This window comes from Mesocricetus auratus, unplaced genomic scaffold (genome assembly GCF_017639785.1).
Source record: "Mesocricetus auratus isolate SY011 unplaced genomic scaffold, BCM_Maur_2.0 Super-Scaffold_100010, whole genome shotgun sequence".
In the NCBI taxonomy this organism is placed as follows: Eukaryota; Metazoa; Chordata; class Mammalia; order Rodentia; family Cricetidae; genus Mesocricetus; species Mesocricetus auratus.
The window spans coordinates 68,245,654-68,267,801 of record NW_024429194.1 but is presented as its reverse complement, the minus strand read 5'-3'; the positions used below and the strand labels follow the sequence as shown (position 1 = coordinate 68,267,801).

Sequence of the window (22,148 nt, the reverse complement as noted above, 5' to 3'; positions counted from 1 at the left end):
TATGTAGTGTTTAGTTGTGACAACTGTACTGGGAAACTAGAATGTGTTCTTTCTTTTTTGTTGTTATTGTTGTTGTTTTGTTTCTGTTTTTAGAGATAGAGTTTCTCTGTGTAGCTTTGGAGCCTGTCCTGGAACTCGCTGTGTAGACCAGGCTGGCCTCAAACTCACAGAGATCCACCTGCTGATATTAAAGGTGTGTACCACCTCCACCGGGCTGAATGTGTTCTTTCTACTGAAAAGAATGCCATGCTGCAGTTCAGAAACTTACCTGCTTGTTCCTCTCAATATTGTTATACATCCCTACCAATATCTCAATACTACTAATTTAGTTCCTTCATTAAGAAGAGTGACTTGGGACTGTAGCGATAGCCCAGTGGTTAAGAGCACTTGCAGAGAACCCCAAGTTCAGTTTCTAGCACCCATGCCAGGTGGATCTGGTTTGCATGGGCACCGGCACTCTCATGCAGGTCGTATAATCGGGTTTGATGACTCTGGGAAGCAAGCAACAGCTAGCTGCAGCTTCTGCGACTGGCCTCCATGAGTATAAAGAGCGAGAGCACACATGGTGCCGTAGACTGTGTGCTGGATAGGTGTGGTAGGCTGGTGGGTTGGTGCACTAGGCCTCTGAGCTAGGTGTGGTAGCTGGTGTGTAGGTTGCACTAGGCCAGCGCTGTGCTAGGTGTGGTAGGCTGGTGTGTTGATGCACTAAACCACCATGCTAGGTGCCTTTTTTAACTTGACCGAATTTCAGTTCACTGTAACTCACCTAGATATAACCCCTTTTGTAAGTTGATGACCATCCAGGCTTTGTGTGGGGACCGGGATGGGAGGTGGATGGGTTCCATCACTGGAGAAAATATGAGGATGAATGTCTGAACTGAGCTCACTCCTGTTTCCCTCACGTCAAACCTTATATGCCTACAAATGTACATGTAGCTTTCTGCTTCCTGATGGAGACAGAAGATGGAGTGGGAGAGAGGACAAGCAAAGATTATTGGTACTGCGCCCCACTGATGTCTTAGCCCAGCCCAAGGTGGGGTTGGAGGGAGAAAGACCAAGGGAATGTTTTCAGTAATGGTGGAAGCTCTAGTCAGGAAGCAATTCTGGCAAGTACTGACAGGTTTAGTTGTGTGACTTCAAGATCCTAGGATAGAGTAAAGGCCGGCTGGAAAAGAAGGGGCTCCAGAAAAGATCCCTGTTGCTTGACGGCCCGAATGACCAGGGATTGGAGAAAGGGCCTTGCTGTGCTCAGAATGTGTAGTGCCTCAACTGGCCTCAGCATAAAAGTTTAAGGGGTGGCAAGTCCCTAAAATCCTACTTAAGAAGACCAGGTGCTGCCACAAGAAACTCACCAGATACCATCAGGCTTACATTATCAAACTAGAATGGCCACAGTTCTATGGTTTAGAGATCCCCTTGCCACTGTCTCAGGTACTAAAGGAGCAAAGAACAAACAATAGTGAAACCACCTCCAATACACAGTAAACTAAATATCGCCATCACAGAAAGATGATGCATCCACACGGTGTGCAAGAACCCGGAGGTGGCTGTGATATTAATTCTGGAAAGTAAAGAGTTATTTGTAATTTGTACTTAGACAATATGACAGAAATGGAAGCACTGCTATAATTGCCTCACAGAGCAGCATTCAGTAATCTGCTAAGATATTGTAACCACAGTTATCCCTGCTCCCCTCTATAATGCATACATACATGTTATAGACATGAGAGACTAAACGTGTGTATATATGTGTGTTATATACAGTATATAGAGGCATGTCTTTCTAGAATTAGCAATGTTTCCAGGGAGCTGGAGCCCATCAGTGAGGTAGTTTCCACTGGGTTTTCTTGACTGAATACAATGATATAGACCTCATGTTTTGGAAAAAAGGCCTGATCTTTTCATTTTTGCACATACAGATCTTTGTGTTTTCCTCAGTCTAATCTACTGCTTCTCCTGAAGAAAAAAAACTAGTAAAAATCCCTCAGTTCTGACAACTCTAAGCAAGGACAGCACGTCATCACTGCAACTCTCATGTCCCAGGAAACATCTTGTAATTTATCCCTTCTGAATCGGAACCAAACTCAACAAGATGGGTGCAGAACCAGACCGTTAACGCAGTCCTCTCCCACTATTGGAAGATTACTGAATGCTGCTCTGTGGGGTAATTATAGCAGTGCTTCCATTTCTGTCATATCGTCTAAGTACAAATTACAAATTATTCTTTACTTTTCAGAATTAATATCATAGCCACCTCCAGGTTCTTGACAACAGAAAACTTGAAGGCTTCACCAACCTTTTCAAAGGACAGATTGGTGTAATTCTGAAGTCACAAATAGTTCCGCTCCTCCAGGCAGGAATTTTTAGAAGATTGAGCCCAGTTAAAAATCCACAAATGAAGTCGGGCGGTGGTGGCTCACGCCTTTAATCCCAGCACTCGGGAGGCAGAGGCTGGTGGATCTCTGTGAGTTTGAGGCCAGCCTGGTCTACTGAGTGAGTTCCAGGACAGGCTCCAAAGCTACAGAGAAACCCTGTCTCAAAAAACAAAATTCATAAATGAAGAGAGAAACATGAAGACACTTGGAAAAGACCAGCTGAAGTGACACCTTAGTGTCCCTTTGTGTTCCTCAGTTTCTCTGCTGCTGTGGAGAGCGCAAGAAGGAAGGATTCATGCGGTTCACAGTTTCAGAGGCTTCAGTCTGTCAGAGTGGGGAGGGTAGTTCACACTGCGGGAGTTAGGAAGGGGAGAGGGGAGGAGAGGGAGAGAGAAAAAGGGGGTCAGGGGAGGATAGGAAGAGAAAGACAGTGAAAGGACCAGAGTCTGCACAAGACACCCCAAGACCAAGTTCTCAGCACAAAGGAGATTTCTTCTCCCCAGAGGGAGAGGGGGCAGGGAATAGGAGACAAAGACAGGAGGCAGAGGATGAGGGAGAAGGGAAAAGCAAGAAGGGAGAGGGAGAGAGGACAAGCAAAGATTATTGGTACTGTGCCCAGGAGGGCAGAAGAGCTGCTGGGATAGAGAAGACAGGCGTGGCCCATCGGCAAATGGTGGTTTATAAGGTAAAAGGGGAATACCTGTGTTAGGAGGAGCTGTTTCATTTTCATTGGGCATGTAAATTAGGTGAGCCAAAGAGGACTTTTGATTGTTAGACATCAATACTTGAATAGTTGGACCTTGGTAGTCAGCCTCAGGAGGAGGAAGTGGCCAGTTAAGGGAATGGACTTGGTGGCAGCTTTAGGAATGTAATCTAATGGTTTTTAGCAAGACAGAGGGAATGGGGGAGAAGAGTAAAGGCAAAACCTGCTGTCCGTCATCGCCGTGTTTGCGTGCTCGCACCCTTCAGACAGAACTGCCAGAGCTAGCTCTCTCCTCCTTTTGTGCTTTTATTCCCTCCAAGTGTCACAGCGCCATGGGGCCACCTGCTCGGGCCACCATTCTTTATCCAGTCCTCTCTGGAAAATGCCTTCATGGGCAAACCCAGAAGTGTGCCTTAGTGCAATACACACTTCTCAACTGACCAAACAGAAAAACCAACACCAACCATCACACCCTCCCTGCAAGGACGTGTTTCGGGGACCTGATTTCTTCCTCTGAATTAGTGGGGAAGAAGGCTCTTAGCAGAATCTAAGTGTGCAAGACACTATGTGTGCAAGGTAGTAAGTATACAAGGCAGTGGCTCTCCAGCAGCAACAGCCCCACAGCACTGAGAGACCAAAGCAGTAATAACACGACACAATAGGCTGGGGTGGGGGTGCACATGCGCACACACTCACCCATACTGGGATCTGAATCTAGTGTCTCATACATCCTAGTCAGGCCTGCTACCACTACTCCAGCTCCAGATCTACAATTTTTTTTTTAATATTTGTGTTTGTCCACTTGGCGGGGGGGCTGTATGTGTTTGTGAATTTTGTTTGTTTGTTTTTGCTTTTGTTATGTTTTGATAGGATCTCACTATGTAGGCCAGGCTAGCCTGGAGCTCAGTATGTAGACCATGCTAGCCTGGACATCACAGAAATCTACGTGCACCTGCCTCTGCAATGCTGATATTAAAGTGCACCGCCACACTGGACTCTCGATATATTTGGGAAACAGATGCTACTGTATTGTTCCCATTGCATTGTCCCTTGTCCAGGTCACTTGTCTAGCAAAGGCAGGCCTGCAGCTTGAGCCCAGTTGGCTGGAGAGCCCCTCACCCAGTCACCACACACACTGCCTTGAGAGCAAAACACCAGCTGCTGTGGAGGTTTCTATAAAATGAAGACATGAAAAAACAAGATTCTGATACTCACTGCTACAGAGATGGAAAATTCAAATGAGTACTGGGACCGCTAAAGCTAATTTCAAATGACTTTGGGCTCCCTTTCTTTCTGGAAACGATTGAAAGGATGTTTGTTTTGTTTTGTTTTGTTGGTGTTTTGAGACAGGGTTTCTCTGAGTAGCTTTGGAGTCTGTCCTGGAACTCACTCTGTAGACCAGGCTGGCCATGAACTCACAGAGAGATCCGCTTGCCTCTGCCTCCCAGGTGCTGGGATTAAAAGCGTGCACCACCAATGCCCAGCCAGAAAGAATAAATTTTATTCTTGGAAAACAGGTGACACAGAGGAAACTAGCAACACAAGCAAATTAACATATTAGATAACTCAGAAGTGCTGACTACCAATTAGGATGTGAACTTGTGCCAATTAGGGACACATAACTACAATTCAACTTCTCCAAACATAAGTTAAGTATGCTTGTCAGTTGTGGCCACAGATACCCGAGGGGAACAACTGAGGAGAATGGTTTGCTTTGACTCGGGGTTTCAGAAGTTTTAGTCTGTGGTTGACTGGTGTGAGGGCTGATCTTGGTTGTTAGCTGGGAGGAGGAGACCTTCACTGAGGACTTGTCTCTGTCTGATTGGTCTGTAGGCATATCTATGGGGTGGTTTTTTACTTTTAGTTTTTATTACCAATTAATGTAGGAGGGCCCAGCCCCACTGGGTGTGAAGGGTCCAGCATACCGTGGGACATGCCAGTCTGGCAGGTAGGCCTGGGCTGCATAGAAAGGTATCTCAGAATGAGCTGTAGAGCAAGTCTTCCTCCATGGTTTCTGCCTCTGCTCCAGCTTGAGTTCCTCCTCATTGTGACTCCCCTCAAGGACGGATAATGATCAGGCTGTTGTAAGCCAATGAAGCACTCTCCTACCCAAGTTGCTCTTGGTTATGGTGTTTACCATAGCAACCACAAGCAAATTAGAACATGCGGTTCCATGGCCTTGAGCCTGAAGTGAGGCAGGATGTGACAGTGGAGAGATGATGGACCAGGGCTTCCCACCTCATTGAAGCTGGAGGCAGAGACAGGGGAAGGAACCTGGGGCAAGATACAGCCTTCAGAGGGGTTACTGGTAGTCGGCGTCTGGACCACGCACATGTGCCCAGGTTCCTGGCATCTTTTTTAAGGAGTTTGAAAAGATGCACACGCAAGAAGCAAGGCAATCTTGCCGAGATCAAAGAGAAAGCACAAATTTTGGATGCACAGCTCAAAGAAGCAGAGTGAGGAAGCACTCGGGGGTCATGGTTATTGTTTGGGTCTTCCTTTAATGAGGCTCAAAAGAAGGAGAAGTTTGGTAGCTAAGGGGTGTAGTGAGCTAAGGGGTGGTCTTCCACTTTGATGTATAGGTGAGTCATATGACCTTTTCCCTCTCCCTTGTAGTCTCTTTACTTATTAATCACGGATAAACGTAATGCCCCCATGGTCCAATTACCTCTCGATAATGCCACCAGCTGGGACCAAACCTTTCACACATGAATTTGGAAGGGAGGACATGTCATATTCAGACTCTCATATCTAGTAAGATTCATGTCATGGGCCCAGCAAGAGGCTCAGCATGTAAAGCTGTTCACTGAGTTTGATAACCTGCGTTTAATCCTGGAACCCACATGGTGGAAAGAAGAAAACTGAATCCTTCAAAACAGCTCCCCCCCTGGTGCTTTTTACTTCTGAAATTACAGGGTTTTTGTTGCTCAACTTTGGGGTTTTATTTGTGTTTGGTTTTGGTTTGTTTGTTTCTTTGAAACAAGATCTCATGTAGCCCAGGCTAGCTTCAAACTTGCTATGTAGAAGATGACCTTGAACATTTAACTTCCGAAGTCTGCCTCCCAAGTGCTGGGATTACATACACAAGCCACCAAAGCCCACTATGTATACATACTCTTGCCCAGGCACCTTAGAACACTAGGAGTATTTGACCTCAGCTCTCTAGTGGCTTACTTCCATGAGGAGTGATTTCATACGCTTACAGCTTTCTCTTCCCTGAGTATGATGACTGAAATCTCTGGCAGTGACTTCTAGGAGAATAAAGAGACCCTGTGCCCACTCAGTGCTACGCGATAGTCGTGAGTCATTAGGCAGGCACGGTTCTTGTTATACAGAGCAGACATTTTCCTGAGGGAAATGGACCATGCAATAGTTAACCAGCAGTGAAAGAATGCTTTTAGAATATACTTATAAGTCGGTGAATGAAGTCCACTGTCGTCTCGTGTGGGCTCTGAGTGGTGGGAGCTGCCTGAGCGCCTCCCCAGGGAACACGCAGGTACAGGTTCTAGGCTGCTGAGCAAGCAGCTGGAGGAGGGGATATTTTTAACATTTGTGGGTTTTGTGATGCAAATACCCCCGCCACATCAGATGTCAAGCCACCACAGCCACTTCCTGGAAACTGACCCATCTGTTCTTGTGAGCAAGTGGCCGCCCGCAGCCCAAGCGCGCCATTGCTGTAGGCCTTCGAGGTGAGTCCAGCCGGCATTCTTCTTAATGTAGAATTCAGAATGGCAAAAGCGGAGAAAAAGAACATTTCAAAATTAGAGCACAGCGAATTTCTAGGATTTTCCTCCTTTCCCCCTTCCCTCCCTCTATAAAACAAAATACGGTCTACAACCAGCATCATTTTATAAAAGATAGTTTAGTTGGTAGGGCAGTGTAGACCTGTAATCCTAACAGTCCAGAAACCAACACAGGAGGACTCAGAGGTGGTGGCCAACTTCAGCAATACTGTGTTTAGTTTTTTGTCACATTGACACTAGCCAGAGTCATCTGAGAAGAGGGAACCTCGAATGAAAATGTCCCTCCTTCAGACTGGCCTGAAGGCAAGTCCATGGGGGCATTTTCTTGACTGATGATTGCCGTGGGAGGCCCCAAAGCTGGTGGATGTTGCCACCCTGGGCTGAATAAGAGAGCCATGGACTGAGCGAAGAAGTACCAGAAAAGGGGACTGGAACTTTAGTCCCTCATCCTAACAAGGACAGCTTCCTGCTCCTGAGTAGAATAGTGTATATCTAGTGACATTTCCATAGTATAACAGAAAAGTATATATCTAGTGACATTTCCATAGTATAATAGAATAGTATATATCTAGTGACATTTCCATAGTATAATAGAAAAGTCTATATTTAGTGACATTTGTATAGTATGAAGTGGAGGTTTTGACTTCCTAGGGTCAAAAGGTCATCCCTTTGGGTACCTTCCCATGCCCAACAAAAGAGTTTGCTTTAAGAAAAATGGCTTTCGCCGGGCAGTGGTGGTGCATGCCTTTAATCCCAGCACTCGGGAGGCAGAGGCAGGCGGATCTCTGTGAGTTCGAGGCTGGGCTAGACCGATAGCCTCCAAAACAATACAGAGAAACCCTGTCTTGTAAAAACCAAAAAAAGAAAAAAAAAGAAAAATGGCTTTCAACACCCTGAGCCATGCAACTGTTGTTACTGTGACCTCCGTTGCTATCTACAGCAAAGCCAGCAGGGAACTGATGACCGCTCAGCTTGTCCTCCAAAGTCACTGAAAACAGGGACTCCAGGATGTGAGTCTTGGGGGGCTTCTTCAGACTCTCAGTATCAGCATCACAAAATCTTGCCTTTTCTGGGGCCTTACTGACTTCCCTTGATGTTCCATCGGCAAGAACTGGGTCAGTAACCTGAGAACAGCCAGTGGCAGAGAGGTCAAGAACTCCACAGCTGCTTAGATCGGTCCCTGGTCATCGGTCCCTGTGATTAAGGATCTCAGTGGCCACCCAACACCGGGGCAGGAACACTTGAGGCGCAGGGGATGGGCGGGGGATACCGTCTCACACTGCAGCTTAGGCTGGTTTTGAACTCACAAGCTTCTGTCTCAGCCTCCTGCCACACCAGTTTACATTAATGTTTTTAAATATGTTTTATTTCACAGCTGAGATGAAGACTAAACATGATAATGAACTCAGCATGGAGGGCCATAGACAATGGTGAAAGCATTCAATATTCACTTCTGAATTTTTGTTTGTTTTCTGAGACAAGATTTATGTAGTCCAGGCTAGCCTCAAATTCAAGGCAGCAGTCCTCCTGAGGAGCTGAAATATGAGCCTGGGCTCTTTTAGGACTAAGATGCTTGCTGGAGTTGAGGCCATCTATCTCTGAGATGCTTCTGGAAGCAGAAAGGTAAAAATAGGAGTGGAGGCGGAGTCTGCCAGATGCAGACAAATGGAGGCAGCTCTCATCCAGCCGGTGGGATTGTAAAGCAATCCATGTCTCTGTTCCATGGAGGCACTGGAGCAGGCAGAGGACCAAGGGGGCTCGGATGGCCAGGAAAAGAAATTCAGAGGTCCACCCTCTGCTGCTTGACTTGCTCTGCCAAAGAACAGCTGTGTTGCTTGTGATACACTAAGCCCCTGGTTATGTGACAGTTGTGTGTAAGTGTTTCCCACCCTGGTTATGTGACAGTTTAAGTGTCTCCCACCCTGGTTATGTGATAGTGTCAGTGCCTGAATCCTGATGCCCTTTATCACAAGACACCTTTCTAGACTGCATTTTCTCCCTTTTCATTTCTGCTGCAGATTAGGTCACTGTCTGCTTCTCTCCAAATGTACTGGGAGAGGGAGATAGAGACAGAGAAATTTGTTTTTTATTTTTTATTTTATTATTTGTTTGCTTACTTATCTATTTATTTTGGTTTTTTGAGACAAGTTTTCTCTGTACCTTTGGCACCTGTCCTGAAACTCTCTCAGTACACCAAGCTGGCCTCAGACTTAGAGATCTGCCTGTCTCTGCCTCCCAAGTGCTGGGATTAAAGGCATTGGTCACCACTGCCCAACAAGGTTTATTTTTAATTATGTTATATGTACACATGAGTGTGGGAGCCCAAAGAGGCCTGAGGAGAGCTTAGATCCCCTGCAGCTGGAGTTGCAGGTGACTGAGAGCCACCCGCAGAGGGTGCTGGGAACCCACTCTGGGTCCCCTGACAGAAGCAGCGCTCTGCACTCTCTGCAGCCCCAGAGATGGGAGGCAACTTCCGCTTCTCTCAGCCTCCTCCATGACCTGTGTCGTTCCAGTGCCTCTGTTTACTTCTTCCATTGATTGGTTTCCCACCCCAGGGTATGGAAAACTCCCTGAACAAAAAGAGCAGTTAGTAGAGCTTCAGAAATGGGGCTGCCGCTGACCTGCCCAGGGGCTGGTTTGCAGGGGCTCCATGGAGCACATCCCACCAGACAGGTCCAGCCCCACGCCAGCACACCAGGCAATGTCACTCTCTTGTGCCCTCTTGTCATGAAGAACCCATCAGGCCAGAAGGTGCCTTTTAGATAATAGCCTATAGCCTTGCTTAAACAAATCCTTATCACAAGCATTATTCTCACAATCAAAAAAAAGTTCTTTTTAGGAGTCTGAGTGATCTTGAACACACATTTATTTCCTCAATTCTCAATGGTTTATAGGTCCTTAAAGACCACATAATGCTACACAGCGGTTTTCTGCTGCCAAGAGCTTCAAACCCAACACACCACGGATCTATCTTCAAAGCCTTTCCTTGTTATGCTCCGTCATCTCGCATTTGTATTTCAGGAAACAATTATTGAAAAATGGATTAGGAGACAAACTTTTGTTTGTTTGGTTGGTTGTTGGAGACAGGGTTTCTCTGTATTGTTTTGGAGGCTGTCCTGGAGCTTGCTCTATAGACCAGGCTGGTCTTGAACTCACAGAGATCCACCTGCCTCTGCCTCCCGAGTGCTGGGACTAAAGGCGTGCGCCACCACCGCCCTGGAGCCAAACTCTTGAACCCTGTCTTGTTTCTCTCCAGCCAGGCATTTTCACTTAATCTTCAGTGCGTACTTGATAGAGACAAGCAAAATGCTGCAGGGATGCTCTGCCATCCCCTAGGGGCTGAGCTGCTGCAGGGATGCTCTGCCATCCCCTAGGGGGTGAGCTGCTACAGGGGCAGGGATGCTCTGCCATCCCCTAGGGGTGAGCTGCTGCAGGGGCAGGGATGCTCTGCCATCCCCTAGGGGCTGAGCTGCTGCAGGGATGCTCTGCCATCTCCTAGGGGCTGAGCTGCTGCAGGGATGCTCTGCCATCTCCTAGGGGCTGAGCTGCTGCAGGGATGCTCTGCCATCTCCTAGGGGCTGAGCTGCTGCAGGGATGCTCTGCCATCTCCTAGGGGCTGAGCTGCTGCAGGGATGCTCTGCCATCTCCTAGGGGCAAAGCTGCTAGCAGCTCTCGGCTGAGCTCAGCTGTAGTCAGTTCCCATAGCCTGCCCAGCACTTCCCTGGACCACCATCACCCTCCTTCTCAGCAGGCCCCGCGCTCACATCAACTCACAGTGCACCATGTAGGGAAATGAGTCCAGTGTCATTGCAGGAAATGGCTGTTTTATTTTTTAAAAAGCAGTATTTTTTTCCATACACTCCTACAGTTTAGAAAATGCTTCTGAATGTATTAGCTCATGTAACTCTGAGTCGGAACTTCCATCTAAAAAACAAAAGCTAGGGGGTGTAATTCAGCGATAGAGTTCTTGACGAACACGCACATGGCCTTGAGTTCACTCCCCGGTGGCAGAAAAAAAATGAATATATAGCAAAAGGGAATTAATTTAAATTAGTAAAACTCAATTATCCTTGAGGCTGCCAACCCTACTGTGTTCTTTACCAGAGTAATGATTGGTTTGTAAAAGGAAACAAGTTATAGGGCTGGAGAGATGGCCCAGTGGTTGAAGGTGGTCACTGCTCCCCCAGAGGGCAGTTCCCGTGAGGTGGGATCTGGAGAGGGCTTTTAGCAACATCTCCAAGGATCTAGTGCTCTTTTCTGGTCCCTGAGGGCACCTGAACATACGTGGTGCATGCATGCTTTCTCACAGACATACATGTATGCACACACACGCACACACAATTATTTCTCAGGGGAACAAGGAAAAGACACCCCTCTCTGTACCTCAGTCTCCAGACTAGTCCCTGGCCCATCCCAGCTCTGTCCATTCCCACCCTCTTCCTCCTCATCTGGGCTCCAGCCTTTGGCTTCCACGCTCTAACTCCTGTCCCCTATGAGGCAGTTCCTCCTTTCGGCTCCCTGCACACTAAGGATGAAATGAATGTTCTAGACTCTTTGTGTACCAGATGCACAGGCCCACTGTGCCTGTGTTGGTTTCTGGAAGAATCCCCCCTTGATAGGCAGCCACCCAAACCCTTTTCTGAGATACCTGTGCTCTGGTCGTGCAGACCATTACCTTCCCCAGCGTGGGGAGTGATGTAAACTCATGCCTGCTGCTCTTCGTGTGGCAGGGCTGGCATCCCCACGGCAGAGAGGGGGCAGGAGGAGTGTGCCCCCTCATGCAGCCAAAGCTAAACAGCCTCACCAGATGCAGCCCACTGACCCCAAAGCCCAGAGCTTTTGACTTTCAGATCCTTCTGCCCTGTCATCTTCTGCCAGCTCCTCGGTGCCCTAAATTAAACTCCTCAGACCCAGTTTTTACCAAAATCTTTTGATCGCTTTTTAGTTGCATTCAGCAACTCTGCTATGGGATCTTAGAGGACTTTCTCAAGCCTTATCTTGACCTTCCCCAGGCATGTCACACGCCCACAACTCACACTCCTACTGTCGCATTCTGTTTGCCAATTCCCACTGTTGCAGTTTGCGTCCCTGCCATTTCCTGGAGCTGACTCTCAAGGTATTGTATGGAACACCTTGCAAAAGCTTAACAGAAAAATGTCTGCCCCTCATCCTCCTTAGACCATCCCTGGAGAACTCAGTTTAACCTTGTGACAAAGGTTCCCATCGCTCCAGCTCACTGCGAATGGCTGCCATCTCATTTCATGTAGATCAGTTCACTTTATGTCTACCCGGTGTCTAGTCTGCTGTAGGCAGTAATGATTTGTTGATTACAAAAAGAACTTAGATTTTTGTTTTTTAAGATTTTTCAAATATTTCTGTGTGTTTTTTAATATTTATTATTTATATGTATATGAGTGCTATATCTGCATATATGCCTATATGGCAGAACAGGACATCATGTGGTTTCTGGGAATTGAACTCAGGACCTCTGGAAGAGCAGCCAGTGCTATTAACCTCTGAGCCATCTCTCCAGTCAATTTTTCAAATGTGTGTATCTATGTATATGTGTCTGTGTATATATTTGTGTATGTGTCTGTGTGTGTCTGTGTGGTGTGTATACCTGTTGTTTATGTGTGGGTGTGTGTGTGTGTGTGTGTGTGTGTGTGTGTGTGTGTGTGTGTGTTTGTGTGCATGCAGACAAGTATAGTACCTTAGGAAGCCAGAGGTGTTGGATCAGCTGGAGCTGGAGTTACAGGCAGTTGTGAGCTGTGTCGTGGGTTCAGGGAATTGAATTGGGTTCTCTGGAAGAGCAATGCAGTGTTCTTAAGTGCTGAGCCATCTCTTCTGTCCCAGAACTTGGATTTTTTTTCCTTTGCTTTCATTTTTCTTTGATATGAAACTTAATTAAATACACTGTTAGAAACAGAGTACTTGCTGGGAGAAATACTCACTTAGGTGGCTGGGGAGAGCTACCCGGTGAGTAATACTGACGCTACTTTCTATGCAGACTGCTTGACTCTGTGGATCCGGGTCTCTTAGGCCTGAACTCATTTCCACTCAAAACTTCTTGTGGGGAAAAATCACCGTAGTCTCCCACACAGAAAGCACTCAGTGGGAATTCCAGCGGGAAAGCAGGGTTGAATGAACACAAAGTTCAATTTTGATTTTACAGCACAGGATTGTCACCCTCGACCTGTCTAGACTCCGATACTACCTGGCTGTGACCTTGTCATTGAGTCCTGCATTGCTGCCTGACCCCAGGCTTCTCCACATTTAATCCTTGATCCATTCCTTGAGAGGGGGACTGCCCTCATCCCCAGCTGAGAAAGCTGAGCCTTAGAGAGATGAGTGCTCACAGCAAAGCCAGATGCGGTCCAGGTCAGCTAGTTCTAGCGTCCATCCCTCTTCTCCATGGCTACGTCACACCTCTCCAAGGCTCCACCTTTGCAAGTAACGTACATGCTTTGGGGCTGCCCTGGCACCCGAGATGTACAGACCCTTCAGTGTTTCTTCCTTCATCTCTTGGTTTTACGTGCCTCTCCTGGCTTGCAGACTGCCCCCAGAGCTCTTTGATTTACTGTATTACTTTCAGCACTTACTCTAGGGATTGGCAATCAGTAGATAATATGTCTGTGTCGAAGTATGACCCCCTTAAACTTGTCCTCATTTAGTCTTCATAACAACTTTGTAAAGTAGAACTCTTCTCGGTTTTACAGATAAAAGCTCAGAAAGGTTAAGCAATTGGCTCAGTTCCCAGAGAAAATAAAGAGGGAGCCATATTTCATACCTAGGCGTCCACCTCTACCCAGCCCTGTTTCGGTGTCTGTAACATAGGACACTAGGGAACTCGTGTATTTCCCTGCTTGCAGTTCTTGCCTGGGCCTCTGTCCCCTGTCACCCCCATTCTGTAACTTTTCCCACCCCACAATCACCAGCCCAGAACAGAGGACTGCCTCCATTCAGGTGTGTTACTATTACAATAGAGAGAAAATTGGCAGCCCCTCCAAACCACAGATTAAAAATAAGGATGGCTTTTAGGTATAAGTATTTCTACCCCCACCCCTTAAAGATGCAAGCTTCAGACACCTGGCCCACAGTGGCTTAATGCATTGCTCTTTAGGAAGTTAGATTTCTGTCCTTTATCATAAGTTACCATGTGAGGAGCATCCACTACTACAGCCCCGTCAACCTCATGAGGCAGCCAGAGACTCTCCTGGTGTCTGGCCTTGTTTGTGTTCGGTTTGTTTGTTTTGTTTTTTCGTTTTACCTTCTTATTTCTGAATGCCTACCAGGCTGGCCCCAGTTCTGGTAACTCTTTTGCCTGTGTTGTCACTGTTTCGATCCTGCCCATTGCTCAGTCTTCCTCTTTTGACTTTGAGTAAGTGCCTTGTGCTCTTGGCACACATGGCTGTGCCCAGCCTCTTGTAGGGACACACAGTCATGCTGTGTTAAAACTAACCTATAAGCCAGACCTAGTGTAAGGGAAGCCACGGCAGGAGAATACCAAGTTCAAAGTCAGCTTTAGGGAGACCTTTCCTCAAAAATCAGATGTAAAGGGGGGAGGGGCAGAGAATGCAGCTCCGTGGTGGAGGACTTGCCTTGGCAGGTGTGTGAATTCGGGTTCAGCCTCCAGTCAGGGAGCTGAGGGTCCTCCAGGCAGACCAAGCTGCTTGCATTAGGCTGCCACCATCCTTCCTAAAACCTCCTGCCCCTTACTCTAACATAGGGGTGTCTCCACAGGGCCTGTGAAGCTGTGTAGGGGTCTCTCCATGAGTCTTAGAACTAGTGTAGAGCCACACGTGGCTGTAGCATACCTACTACCACAAGACAAACATCTTCAAAGCAAATAAAAGCAATTATTTTTGGCAGACTGCTTAGACCCAACAATGGAGCTTCTCAGAATATTAAGATTTCCTGCTCTTCTGGGAACCCTGGAACAAAAGTACTCAGCTGAAGGTCTTCAGATGCAATGCCAAGAAGAAGGTCTCCCTGGTGGAGGGGTTCTGTGTACTATTTAAAGAACGGGCCTTACACAAGAGAAGCAGGGCTATATGACCAGGGATTTCGTTGAGGAAAGGAAGGTGTCCCTGTGGCAAAAATCAGACAAGAAACAAAGCCGTGTTCAGAAACAACACTGGCCATTTGCCCTGTTTGAAACTCTGTTTAAAGTTACTGAATTCATTTTGAGTGCTGTGAATTATTTATTAATGCTCTATATTTAACTTGTTAAATGAAGAATGTGTTCCTGTAAGAGAAAAGCCTGTTTCAGTGTCTTGCAGATAGTGTTGAGAAATATTTCTAAAAGTTAGAGCTTTGTCCCAAGGGACCCAGTGAGGATCATAAGACACTGAAATGTATCTACTCGTATTATCACTGAAATCATTTGATCTCTTGGTGGCTGCGCCTTTGTTTCTCTTACCTGCTATCCCTCTCCCCTCTTCTGGTCATCTTTCTAAATTCATACAGAGGCAGTGACTCCCTCTGTGCCTGCTAGTGTGGTAGAGGCAGGACCGTGTTGGAAGTGTAGTTACCGAGGGTGACAGACGGCTACTTGAGAGCCCAGGGCACCGTTTGTGGCAGTCGGCTGTCATCTGGGATCAGATATGGAGACAAAGCAGGAAGCTCTAATGAAATAAACCTTGGTCCTCTGGAACCAACTGGGATGTTTTATTCATTTTGAGACAGGATCTTGTGTAGCCCGGGTTGGCCTCAAACCTACTGTGTAGCTGAAAATGGCCTTGAAGGTCTAATTCCTCTGTCTCTACCTCCCAAGTGCTGGAATTATAGATGTGCATCACCACATCAGGTTATCTGTTTTTATTTTTTCCATTCAGCTTTTCTTTCATCTTTCCCCCAAAGCAGAAGCCTACAGGACACATCCTAACTTCCACTGAGACTAGCATTGCTCTGTTACCAGAAACATGACGTGGAAAGAAAAAGAACTCACACTAGCATTGCTTCTGTGCATAGACACCAAAATCTTCAGTGAAATAGTTATAAATTTGTTCCAACAACTTATAAAATAATTATATAACCATGGTCAAACAGGTTTGATTCCAGACACAGGAGGCAGGTTCAGTTTGCTCAAAAGTCAAGTAATGGGCCAGCCATTAATTATATTATTATAAGTGCACTCCTATAATCCAAGTACTTGAAAGGTAGAGGCAGGGAAACCAGAAGCTCAAGATCATTCTCAGCTATATTGTGAGTTCAAGACCAGCCTGGATTACATGAGACACACCCCCAATTTACACAGTGCCTAGCATCAATTCCAGCACTTTGCTCATGTGAGGCAAGCTCTCTACTGACTGACCTACATCTGCCTTTCTGATCTCTCTTTTATTTTAAAGATGTATGTATGTATGTATGTATGTATGTATGTATGTATGTATGTATACCGTGTTCTGCCTGCATGTATACCTGCATGCCAGAAGAGGGCATCAGATCTCATTATAGATGGCTGTGAGCCACCATGTAGTTGCTGGGAATTGAACTCAGGACCTTTGGAAGAGCAACCAGTGCTCTTATTCTCTGAGCCATCTTTCTAGCCCCTGGCTTTCTAATTTCTAAACCAGAAAAAGATCAGAGTTGACATCTCATGAAAACCAGGTCTACAGATGGCAACCATGCACATGAAAAGAGGCCCTGCATCATAGTTATTGGGAAATTGCAAACCAGAATAATGATAGGCCATTATGTTCCCATTAAAATGGTTCAGATACAAAACCAAATGCTGGTAAGGATACAGAGCAGCAAGAACTCACCTTTCTTGCCAGTTATTAGAAGCGAAAGAGTACACCGAGGAGACAGACCGGGCTTTCCCCTGGAAGCCAAGCAGTCTTACCCTACGACTAGGCAATTGTGCTTGTTGATCCTCCCCCAGAAAGGGGGGCTGGAGTGAGTGAAAGGAATGGCTGTCCGGATTCCTCAGGGAGAAAGGTGGGTATCAAGGTGGAACGCAAGGGATTTCTGGAGATGAAACCCTGCTCTACAGTGCTGTGGCAGGAGGCTTTAAACATTTGCCACAACCCACAGAACCTAAACTGTTTTAATCCGTGTATTTGTTTATCGAGTGTGGAGGTCAGCTTGCAGGGTCAGTTCTCCCCTTCTACTACTAGTGGGTCCCAAGGACCGAACTCGGGTTGTCAGGCTTGGCAGCAAGCACATGACTGCAAATGCATAGAACTTCCTGGCACAGAGCCTAAATCCCAACGTAAACCCAGAACTTCAGCTCATAAAATATCAATAGCAGTTTGCCCTACAAGCTTGGGGAGGTCAGGGTCACCCTCGTGGCAAAATGACAGTCGTGTCGAACACAGCTGTAGCAATAGACAGTGTGGGTTGTTGATACCGTCCTAACAGTGCTCTGTTGTTATCTATTCCTTAACAAAGGAATAAACCTTGTTGTTTTGCTTTATTGAGACAGGGTCACAATACATTATCCAGCCTAGCCAGGAAGTCTTTTTGGTTGTTTAATTTTTATTTGCTTTTGGGAGCTGGGGAGATGGTTCAGTTGTTATGAGCACTGGCTGTCCTGAGTTCAATTCCCAGCAACCACATGGTGGCTCACAATCATCTATAATGAGATCTGGTGCCGTCTTCTGCCATGCAGGCATACACGCAGGCAGACAACTGTATACATAATAAATAAATCTTTTTTTTTTTAAAAAGGAGTCACCAAAATCACCACACATGAAATCAATTAACACATAGTAAACTATGCTTGGGAGGTCATTGCTTTTGGTGTGTTACAAAGACAGGTGAGAATTTATCCTGGAAGGGGGGGTAGACTGATAGATTTTGCCACGGTTCTGGAGGTGACACCATGTCAACATCCATCCCTGCACTGGTAAGACCCTGAGAAACCATGCCTATCAAAGTGATGCTGCCTTGCATTCTCACGTGGATTCCGGTCTGGACCACTGTGCATGTTACCTAGGAAACCATTATTTGTTTTTGCTCTAGCTGGAAGCGAAGCGGTGAGTGGAGAGCTGCCTCAGAATCCTCTGTCGCTGGCTGTTGTGTCGCTCCACAGGCCTCCCTGCTAGGGCCTGTCTTCTATCCCCTACTCCGGTCTGATCTGGATCTGCACTGGCTGATCACTGCCCAGACACACACAAGGCAGTGTCAGCAAAGCCTCAACCTGTTTGGTTTTCATCTGCGCTTGCTGCTTTGTGTTGGTGCATGTATGTTTCAAGCCAATGTTTAAAAATCAGGTTCTAGCTCATAAGGCCTTTATCTGCTGCCTTTCCCTCTGAAAACCTGAAGTCCCTGGTGGTACTGAAGCTCTAGCTCCTCGTGAGGCAATCTGCCAGAGCAGAGAGGCCGTACACTTACTGGGGCACAAGGTTCCATTTTGAGACTGCCCGCTACCTAGCATACCAAGGCCAGGGACCATTCCCCGCACTGAGCGTTAATTTCCAGTCACCAGCAGGGCACTTCCATCCCTGTGTTGTCCTATTACAAGGGAAGTGTTCTCTTTCCCCATGTCTGGATGAGAAATGGGGAAACAAGACAGACGACGCCAAGGTTAAGGAAAGCCAGGTTCGGTAGCACAGGACTATAATCTCCACCACTCAGAGGATGGAGTTCAAGGCCAGCTTGGATAACTTCTTGAGAACCTGTCTCAAAAAGTAGAAAAGCAGGTTCTGGACACAGCTCAGTGGTAGAATGTTTGCCTGGCACCTGCAAAACCGTGGGTTCAATCTATAGCACTAAAACAAACAAACAAACTGATAGATAATAGATAGATGAATGTCATATTAAGCCAGACATGCAAATCTCAGGATTTAGGAGGCCAAGGAAAGACAATTATAATGAGTTCGAGGCTAACCTGACCTACTTAGTGAATACCAGGTCAGCCAGGGCTACATAGTGAGACCTCGTTTAAAGAGTAAAGAGATAATTCTTGGAATGAGTACGCAACAGGAAGTGACCTGCTGAGAAGTGACCCGGCTCATTCCCTCCTTTATGGTTCCTCATTTATTTCTGCTCCCGACAGCTTTGCAATTCCGAGTCTGGCCTCTAGGTGTCTGTATTCTTGGAGTGTGTGCTGCACTCTGGCTTCACCCCCAACTCTAGCTTGCTGCCTCCTCTGAAAGTTAAGGTTCTGAGTGGCTCTTAATTGCTTCTCCAAACTGGCCTGCCTCGTTCTCCCCGTCCGTCCTGATTTCTGATGTGGGCCATCATGTTTGTTTCTAATTCAATAGTAAGTGCTGTCTGTACATCTGTGATTCTTCATATAAAGGCACTGGAACACGCTGGCTCAGTTACTCCCTAATCATTCCATATTCCTTAGAGCTGGTAGAACCATGAACTGATTTAGCCAGTTACCTTTAAGGAAAAAAAGAAGAAACTCCATGGTCATCAGCTGGTGATCTTGAAGCCTGTTCATTCAGTGCCTAGCGCCAGGCTCCCTGCAGTTTGCTCACCTCTCTGCTGCAATTTCTTTGCCTTATTGGGACAAGGCAAAAAAAAAAAAAAAAAAAAACCGCTCTTCCACTGTCTCCAGCCTCCTCTACCTCCTCTATCAGAATTGATCACTTACCAATAATAGATTTGGACTGGGTGAGCTGATACATAACTATAATCCCAATGCATGGAAGCAAGGGGATCAGGAGTTCTAGGCCAACATCAGCTACCTGAGCCCTTGTCTCTCAAAAGAGCAGAAGCAGGAGGATTGAGAGTTCAAGATTTGACCATGGAGGGACTTCTGTATGGAACCCTACGATACTGTCTGAAGGGGGAAAAATTAGGTTTTGGTTTGTTGATGTTTTGAGACAGCAGTTGATGGGTGGTGGCTCACGTCTTTAATCCCAGCACTCAGGAGACAGAGGCATGAGGATCTCTGTGAGTTCAAGGCCAGCCTGATTTACAGACTGAGTTCCAATACATCCAGAGCTACACAGAGAAACCCTGTCTTGAAAAACAAAAAACAAAAACAAAAAGGAGGAGTAGACAACTGCTCATCATATGTATCCCAGGCTAGCCTTGAACTCATGGTCCTATTGTCTTCCTCTGCACAGTGCTTGGAAATAGGTGTGAACCAAGTGTGCCCCAGTAGAATAAATATTGTAAGGTTTAGGGGCCACCGAGATAGCTCAGTGGGTAAGGGCACTTGCTGCCAAGCCTAATCTGACCTGGTTTTGATCCTCAGAACGTGCAGGATAGAAAGAGAAAATTAACTCCAACAAGTTTTCCTCTGACCTCCACGCGTGCACTGTCACACACACACACACACACACACACACACACACACACACACAGAGTGGCGGGTAGAAGGAGAGAGAGAGAGAACAAATAGATCTTTCGCCCTTTGCGAAGTTTACTTTGTGTACGTGAGTGTTTTGTTCACCTGTGTGCCTGTGTACATGTGTGTGAGTGTTTTGTTCACCTGTATGCTTCCTTGTGTGTATATCACATGTGTGCGTGAGTGTTGTGTTCACCTGTATACCTGTGTGTGCCTGGTACCCGTAGAGGGGAGGAGAGGACGTTAGATCCCCTAGAACTGGAGTTATGGAGGGCTGAGAGCTGTCAAGTGGGTGCTGGGGATGGAACCGGGTCCTCTACAGTAACAAAAGATGTTCTCAACCACTGAGCCATCTCACCAGCGCCTGCACACCTCCCCTCTTTTTTTTTTTTTTAACAAAGAGAAAGAGATTAGGCACAGTGGCATAAGCCTTTAACCTTCAGGAGGCAGAGGCAGGAGGCTCTGTGAGTTTGTGGCCAGTCTGGTCTACATAGAGAGCTCCAGGCAAACCAGAGCTACACAGTGAGACCCTGTCTCAAAAGTCAAACAAAAGGAAGAGAGGGAAAAAGTAGATGTTGAGAGCACTGGCTTGGTGCACTGGGAAAGAAATGAAGGAAGCAGACCTGAGGTAGACGGGGTGCTTGTTCCGCTTCCCCTTCCACTCTGGGCCTCCACACTCGTGTCCCCAAACTACAGAAAGGGACGCTAATGGTTTACCCAGAGTCTGCTCACACCAGAAGTAGCTTGGCTCATAATGACCAGGGACTCCACAGACTTATCCTGAAGACAGGGAGCCAACTTTGCTGGCATCGGTGTCAGAGGTCTCTGCCAGGCTTTGGAGCTGCTGTCAACAGACAGACTGACAGCTCTGGCCTCTCATTAGTGGAGAGGCCATGGTGGTCAGCAGGAGCCCAACAAATCCCATGGTCAAGGCCCCTAGAAAAGAAAGAGGCCTTGGCCGGGAGGTGATAGGCGGGGCTGATTTAGTTTAGGTCTCTAGCCCAGATGTGTGGAACAGTCCGGGTCCTGACCTGTGTTGGCATGGTTTGCCTGGCTTGACCGGGGTGAACTGGGGAGCTGGCCCAGAGAAGAAGAGCCAAATTTGCACCTTATGAACTCCACCGAAGAGGAAGCCCCAACCACTGCCCTGGAGCAGCCCCAGAGGCTGCACCACCCACTGAAGGAAGTGCTGACTCTCTCTACAGGGCAAGGATGACTCGGCAATGAGGACGAAGCAGCAGCGAGGTGGAGCTCCTCATCATCTCCTTCTCCTCTCGTCCTCTTCCTTCCTTTCTCCTTCTCCGCTCCCAGCGATGGAGGGGCTGGACAACAGGATCTTCCTAGTGCAGACACGTAAGTATGCACCCATCCCCCAACACGCAGCACACACCAGGCACAGCCCCCACCGGCAAAACGTGGCTCGGGCCTGTGATAGCCACTATGAAACTCACACAAAAAAAAACCACGCTTGCCATTCAGAGCGATAATCAGCGCCTGCTCTCATTTTCGTTAACAGACTTCGTAGCGGGCCAGGGTTGCAGGGTTTTCTGAGCCTGCTTCCTCCGACAATACCAGTCTGTGGTCAATCAAACTCCTTCAGACTTTGCTGGCTAACACAGCTCTCCCGGCCCCCGGGGTTTGGTAGGGTTCCCCCAGCAATGTAATCATAAAAAAAGCCTTAAATAAGGAGGTTTAAGTTTCCCCAATATCCCGAGTCTGTGAGTCCACTACTCTTTCACGGATGTCTAGACCCACTGCCCCTAGACGTGCTGGTGGTGACATACCAGAAACCGGGGCAGTAACTGGTGGCAGCCTCTGTCCCCCCCCCCCCAAATCAAAAGTCAAAACCACCTCTTGTCTTGGCCGCAGCGTTCTAGTTTTTGTAGAGGTCACCCTCTGGGCATGGGATAGGTGTGGGTTCAGTTTCCTGCTAAGTGCCAGGGTAGGCCAGGGGGGAGGTGGACTCATCTGGCCTTGCAATGTGAGGCAAACAGCAACCCTCTTCGAGGTATTTTCCTCCACGGACCCCCCCTTCCTAGTCTGTAGGTGGCACTAAAGGTAACAATGGATGTAAGATG

At 47.2% G+C, this 22,148-nt stretch overlaps 1 long non-coding RNA gene across 1 annotated transcript in view; it reads left to right on the top strand.

The window, feature by feature from the left end:
• The window catches only part of LOC121142894, a 126,926-nt gene that overhangs the window by 77,068 nt on the left and 27,710 nt on the right, over window positions 1-22,148 (top strand). The window contains exon 5 of the long non-coding RNA XR_005880022.1: window positions 21,276-21,423. This is a non-coding gene — a long non-coding RNA (uncharacterized LOC121142894). The remainder of the gene's footprint in view (window positions 1-21,275; window positions 21,424-22,148) is intronic.